Below are 8130 nucleotides of genomic sequence, written 5' to 3'. Positions count from 1 at the left end.
TACCAGGAAGCAATCAGTGTCATGCAACTATAGACTTAATATCTGCATCAAGGAAAGTCCAGTGGTTTGTTTCCTTATACCATCTGAAGGAAAGCAACCATAAGGCCAATGAGATGACAAGATTTAGTGGCAGAATACTTTCAATTACTACATTCTTATGTAATTTGGGTTATATGGTACTTTTTGGAATGCAAGTTCCTCAATAAATTTCTTGCTAACAAGATTTTCAGTTTACGTTGATGGTAGATGGGAGTGAGAGAAAGACATACAATGGTCCATATGTACAATTACTATATGCACATTTTCCAAATGCAGTTTTTCACGATATTTTCAAAAAAAATTAAGGTATTTAATGTCCTTTGATCTTAAAATCCACCTTTTGCTTAGCATTTTCTTTCCTCTTTTATTTTTGAAATGTACACTTCTTGTGTGGATTTGTGTGTGCAAACTATTCTCAGAAATTTAAGTAAAACGTAGATGTCGAGGGGAAACTAAATTCTGTTTTATATTTATGTTTAGTAAGTGTGAATTTGGTACACTTGCAATGACATATGAAGCAAAAAACCCCACTCTCATGCATCACTGATGTCTGATAGCATGACTTCGATATTTTGATCAGGAAATTGCTGAATAAATTTGTTCCCAGTTACTCACAGAAGTATCTCAGATTCTTAGACCATAATAGTTTAAAAATTGCCCCATAAACAGCACTTTAACAGCAGACTGAGCAACCACATAGGTTGCCTGGTCAACATCATCAACATTGTCATCATTAAATCATTTTTCTTCTAATATTTCATTTTTACACATTCACATACCTTAAAACTAGTGCTGAAATACACCTTACCATTTCCCAAATGTTTTAATCCCTCACAGAAGGGTTTTATATTTTCCTTCCTCTTTCCCAGGATGCACTTTTTAAAAAAATAACTATCTGATTTTGAGCTTACCTTAGCATTATTAACATGGCCAAGATAGTTGTCTCATGCCCTCTTCCTTTTCTATTAGATGTTGCTCTAGCATTCTTCTGCCTGCCTACCTGCTCGTGGTTCATGATGTGATCTGTTAAGTTTACCTTATGAACAATTTCCTTGCAGTAGGGAAAGCTAAAAAGGTTCCAGATTGCTGGAGAAGTGATAATACAATGAAAGAAAGGATGCTCAGATACCTCCTAACTAATGGGAGGCCAAGAACTCCTAAGGATTTCACCAAGTTTACCTCCCCATTTCTCAGAAATGAATTAAAACATCTCCTTGCTGTCAAATTGACAAAGCACTACCTACATTTGGCCCAAGAATCTAAACAACATATGATATTCATCTCAGTGTTTCACCCTCAAGCTATTTCTAGACATGTTTCACCTCAGACTGGGGACTATCAGTGTCTCCTGATACAGACAAATTCCTAAAACTGTTCCTGGCAAATTGGATCTGGTGGTAATGTATGAACATCAAGCATCTTTGGAGGGAATGGATGACTGATGACACGCTTGAGTAGACTACTCATCTACATGCTGAACAGCAGGGTGGGAGAAGAAACACCACAGGAAGTGGGGACTGGTTTGAATCTAGCATCTGAACCACTGATTCACCTGTCTTCAGAGATGATAACCAGTGATGGTCATTAATTAAACTGTAGATTCACACTATGAAAACAATAGGATTTCAGAACTCTTAGTTACTATGAACAGTTGCCTTTTGTTTCTTCATGTTTTCTGACAATCATTCCCCGCCGTCTTGTCTCTCCCCCAGAAGTTCATTCCTATTCAAATTTAGATTGTAATAACTATTGCTTATTCTTTAAAAATAGAAAGACATCTCTAGGAGCCTTTGATGAGGTAAAATTAATAATGCATGGCATGGAGTTTTTGAAAACACTGCAGTGCAAAAACATGTCGAAGTTAATTGAATGCAAACAGAGAGAGAGAGAGAGAGAGAGAGAGGAGAGAGAGAGCTATGCAAAGCCAAGCTCACTCTTCAGACAAGAGAGGATTCCACAACAGAGTTGTGAGCAAATTTAAGAAAAAAAAAAAGAAAGGCTGAATTAACTCTTGGGGAGTAATATACCACACTGTGAAATGTTATTAAAACTTGGGATTTGTGTCAGACTGTCACAGGACCTGGTAGGGCACCAGCCACTACATGTGATTCAGTTAATATTGCCTATGATTTGTGGGAACATCATGTGTTCTATGATGCTCAGTTTGTGTAACAGCCAAATAATTCTATTTCTATAGCCGTGGACAAATGAGCTTCCAAAATTATCTTCAATTTATTCAGGAGAAGGAGACATTATACAACAGATTCCAAGAGGTGAGGCCAACTATTACCAGTACTTGCAGAACAACGTTGTTCCTTTTTACCCCCAAAAGGATTGGGGGTGGTTACTCCCACTGTCACTACAAGTGAAACAACCATGTTGCCATCCTGGCCACCATTTTCCATTCTAAAGTACTATGATGGTTGTGTGGAGACAAGCTCCAAACCTACAATACGTTTTCAAAATATTTTGCCAAAGTGGACTTCGCTTTCTGAGAGAGGGTGTAAGAGGTGTGGATCAGTCAGTTTGTGATGGAATTTGCAAAACCATGAATATTTTCTGAAGAAGTCCTAGTCTCAACCAACCAACCAACCAACCAACCAACCAACCAACCAACCAACCAACCAACCAACCAACCAACCAACCAACCAACCAACCAACCAACCAACCAACCAACCAACCAACCAACCAACCAACCAACCAACCAACCAACCAACCTACCTACCTACCTACCTACCTACCTACCTACCTACCTACCTACCTACCTACCTACCTACCTACCTACCTACCTTCCTTCCTTCCTTCCTTCCTTCCTTCCTTCCTTCCTTCCTTCCTTCCTTCCTTCCTTCCTTCCTTCCTTCCTTCCTTCCTTCCTTCCTTCTTTCCTTCCTTCCTTCCTTCCATTGCCTCCCGTTCTTTCTTTGAGCCTGCCCACAGTGGCATATAGTTATCATCTATGATTCCCTGATAGCACTTTTTGTCACAGAAAAAAGACCTTTTCTGCTTGTGTTCCTACTTAAAAAAATCTGTCCTTCCCTTTTAGAACTGGCCTAAAGCTTTCTAGAACATGGTTAGGGCATAGAGTCTTTTTCGGATGGTTCATTGAGATAAAAAATATCTCTTTATTCTGCCTTTACAGATGGGTACCAAGAGTTAAAACAGATTGCACTGGAGATAGGGACCTTTTAAGCACTGACTGGATTGCACAACATTTCACAATGTGGACAGGCCAGTTTCTTTCTTTCTTTCTTTCTTTCTTTCTTTCTTTCTTTCTTTCTTTCTTTCTTTCTTTCTTTCTTTCTTTCTTTCTTTCTTTCTTTCTTTCGTTCTTTCTTTCTTTCGTTCTTTCTTTCTTTCTTTGCCAAGGCCCATCAACCTGATATAAAACAAATAGAAAAGGGTGTTTCCCAACAATTCAAGGGTGGGTATTTATCTTCAGTAGCAGGACTGACCTAAATTCATAATATCCTCACACAAAAATTCCACTTGGTGTTATCTAAAGTGTCCATCATTTCAGCAGCCTTATATTTGTGAAGAAAGCTCATTTTGTTTTTGCTAGTTGGGGTCAAAATCCCTTGCGGGTAATGGATATAGCTATGCCCTTATTGTATGGTACTTCTGTTTATCCTTATCTCCAAAAGGATATTGAAAATCTTGGAAAGCTGCAGAAAAGGGTGAGCAAAATGATTGTGAGAAAACACTGTCATGTTTGGAGATATTTAATATAGAAAGGGGGCAAGTAGGAGACTTATAAAATCTTTCTAGACACAGAGAAATTTGATAACAGACAATTTTTTCATCCTTTCTCATAATACATGTTTTGCTGTGATACTAGACATCAGGGATATCGGATAGGCAGGAGGATCAAGGTAGACAAAAGTAAATAGTTTCACAATGCTACCTCTGGCATACTGCACAAATCATAGCCACAAAACAGGAACAACAACATCAACACCAAAAGTTCACAGAGAAGAGTAAAACTGGCAAAGTACATCGACTGATTATTTCACTTAACCCTATTGCAAAAGAACAACATCAAAAAACCCCTTTGATTTTCAGTGATGTGGCTATTTTTTCTAAATCTAGTCAAAATTCAGATTCCACTCAGGGTTCAAGTTGTGGTTATTGTTGTGTTCTGGATTATGGTTACTTTGCAGGTTCAGGTTTGATGTTCCCAATGAGAATTGTCTCCCCTGGGTTTAAAAAAAAAAACTTTCTCCAAAACTGGGCCAAACTACTTCTCAGCTGAATATGTAAATTCTGTTTCTCTGCATTCTGCTTTGCAAAAAACAGAAAACATGTTTTTTTGCCTAGTACATTACATTGGCCGGAACAAAGAAACGGTGGTAGCTTGTGGCTAAAAGGGTAATAGTTTTATCAAGACATTTTTTTGGCCAGTTTTTGTCGTTATTTTTTTATTTTAAATCAACCAACAGAAGTGTACACAGCAAGTGTAATTGGCTGAAATATGAATATACTGGCCAAAATTCTGTTGTGTATTCACGCAAAGGGCATAACTTTTGGATACAAATTGCCATAAATTAAGAAATATCTATAAACCTTATCTTTTCCATATTGAGTTGAGCAGTTCTATGTGGAATGTATGCCTACAGAGATGTATTAAAGTATGACAATTTGTTTCCAAAAGTTACTTCTTTTGCACATCTGTACAACAGGATTTCAGCCAGTATATCCAAATTTCATCCCCATATCCTTGTTGTGTACAGTTTGTTGCATTAATGAATTCATGTGGATGAATTATCTAGACCTGTGCAGGTAGCAATGATGTGAAATATTTATAATATAGGTCTCATTATTGATTAATTGTATAACAATGTGTGCTTCAGGGGGACCAAAATGTGCTCCCAAAAGAACTTTGAAGTCTTGAGCACATTCTACCTGTCATAAATGACAAGGAAGGAGGTTCCAAAGCATGAATGTCCTCCCAATTCCAACTAATGGCACTCACCATTGAATAAATGAAATTGTTTATCATTACAACTCTGGAAAACAACTGCTGCTGGGAAACATTTGGCAAAACACTTAAGATTACTTCCCTGTTTCATCAAGAGCCAAATGGAAATGCAAATTATATCTCATGTCAAAATTGACAGTGTTAAACTGAAAGAAAAAAGGCAGACATAATAATGTTTGTTCAAAACAACTAGATGTCCTTAATTAATAACATCTAAAGACATGAGTCACATTTTTAATTTATTGTGGCCCATGCTATAGTTGATTAATGTGTCTAATATTCACATCATCTGCATTCATGTGTGGAGAAAATATCGAAAGCTTTCCATTAGCATCACAACACATCTTTTGAAAGAGAAATGTGCCATATGTGTCATAACAACGAACAAAAAAGAATGGTAGAATCATTAACTCTTGAGCAACATCACAAACAAATGGATATGGAGTGAGTAAGAGTTTCTTTAGTAAATATTTTTCCTTGACATTTATGGCTGGTATGTTAAGCGGGTACAATCTACAGTATGCCATGCTTCAGAGAACACTACTAGCACTATAAGTGTAAGGATTAATTGGAAAGGCAATTGAACATTCACCTTAAAATTTGTCCTTCACGTTTGCCACACGCTAGTGTTTAATGAGTTTATTGTAGAAGGTTTGTGCTGGAATTTGCTGGGTTAGTTTCATTGGTTAACCAAATACCACAATTTGCTTAACATGTTTTTTTCTTCTTCTTTTGAGTTATATTATTATTTTTCTTGTTTCTCAGCATCGCTGATGCAAGGGCTGGACCAAAGGAACAAGTCTAAATTTTTGGAGTCAAGTCCTAAAAGTTTACGGATAAGGTGACATGCTTGCAAAAACACTGATTTTTTTAATTTCATGAAACAAATTAGTAGCTATTGACTTTAGTTTTAAATTGCTAACCAATGATTTTGGAATGACTCCAATTGCTGAAATTAATGTCAGGAGGAGGATGACCTGATGTCACTTTCCCCTTTTTTTTTTTTTTTAACTTCTTGCCGTAATGTTTGGTATTTTGCAATTTTTGTAATTTCTGGGGTTGCTTATTGGTGGAACTCCTACTTCTATAAGGTATGTTTTTTATTACTGTTTATCCAGAACTAAAATATCTGGCTTATTAAAAATCACCTGGTATAAAACTAGAAAGCTGTTAACCTTAGCTGTTTTTAACTTGTCATAATGTACCACACTAGAAAAAGAATCAATGTCATGTTGAATAATAAAACTATTAACTCCAGATAAGCTCCTGTATTTATTTATTTATATTCAAATATTTATTCTTCATTCCTCAAATTATTCATCTTAAAAGAGGCTGAGAGATTTGGAGACAGAGAGAGATTGCATATCTATCCTTGGTCTTTCCCTTACTCTAATTACTTTGTCCTACAAAAAACCAGGTTTAATGATCTGAAGAAATCTGATGGGAGACATAACTGTTAACAACTCTAACCATTCCTTATGATCTCAGGCAAAGACTTAGAAGGAAAGGCATGATCAGATCCTTTACTTATTCCTTCAGGTGCAATACTCAAGTATTCATAAAGCGGGCAATTATATTGCAATTAATATAAAAGCTGATGAAGAACGTTACTCATTTCTTATGAAGCGTTTGGCTCATAAGATACCCAGACCTTTTATTAATGTCAGAACATAATCTGGGCAAAGGTAAGTATTTTAAAATCTTGTTCCACTGGGAGAATTAGGGATGTGTTTCATTCCTTGTCATTGAAGCCAACACAGAGACATGCTTAACTTTAGCTGGATTGCACTCTGAGCAGCTCCATTAAAAAAAAGAGAAACATCAAAGCAGTTCTGAAGACATTGGTCTAAATAAAATCTGATAGTAGTGGAGGAAAGCAGAGAGTTAGCTTTTGGACTTTATACTTGTGCAAGGAGCAGTGCATTGTTCTTGTGTTGTTTAGCCATGCTGTCATTTGTGCAGCCAATTGCCAAGCACACTCCCACCTTCCACATTGTCTAAAAATAGAAACCCCTAAAATGACAACATTCAGCACTGACATTACAAATGTTATTACATCATGCTGATTTACAAATAAAGAGGAAGGCTTTATATTGAATAATAAATTACATAAGCCAAATCTTCTGCCACTTACCATACTACTTACCCTATGGACAGAAATTCAAGGAGCATCCCTATCTCAGTTCTGGCCTTTCATGATACATAGCATCTTGATTCATCTAGGGCTTCTCTTAAGAGTGGTTTGACACAATCCCTTTTTCCTGGAATGAGATAGATTTCTCCAGATATCCTTGCCCAGAAATCATATAGAATTGGGGTTTCTGTTACTGACATGAAATTAGATTTTGTCACATCCTTGCAATGGAGGTCAAAAGTGAAGACACAGTTTTCTGGGTACACAGTCAATGCACATTAAGATCTGGATGCACATGTGTCGTATTCATTCACTCATTTATTCATTCATTTACATATCCTTCCTTCCTTCCTTCCTTCCTTCCTTCCTTCAGAAGATAGGGTACATCATCTTAAAAAAAACCAGATGCAGCGAAAACATAACAAGTTATCAAAGCACAATAAATCAGATTATCATATTAAAATCACAACTGAATTAAAACTAAAATGGAAGCACATTTTAAAATACACAGCCCTCTCTGTTAAATGCCATTTCCTTAGGAGCCAGTTACTTCTCATAAGCCTGCTTTTCCCCACTGGGCAAACATATATTGTAATGTGCATATACATTCCTGTCTGGGGCCTTTAGTTACTGTACACCAGTGGATGCTTCCTGCCTAGACATATATAAAACCTACAAAACCCTGAAAAACAACATGCTTAGCTATTACAGAATTCAGTGCTTAAGCCTATTCTTGACCGTCAGCTAAGGAGATCCATAACACAGGGTTTGATTAAGAACAATGAAATCCAGAACTGGATCCAACATCCTCCTCCAGAATAACCATCTTATTTCTTTTCTTATGCCAGATTTGAGGCAATCTAACTGATCATTTCCTTCCTAGAAGCCATGAGGTCACATCACATGACATAGCACTTTATTTTAAAAGATTAATGCCACATGATAGCTCTTAACATAAATTTGCCACTCTTCTGGCAGCTTC

This window comes from Pogona vitticeps, chromosome 3 (assembly GCF_051106095.1).
Source record: "Pogona vitticeps strain Pit_001003342236 chromosome 3, PviZW2.1, whole genome shotgun sequence".
Taxonomy (NCBI): Eukaryota; Metazoa; Chordata; class Lepidosauria; order Squamata; family Agamidae; genus Pogona; species Pogona vitticeps.
Note: the sequence above shows the minus strand (reverse complement) of the source record.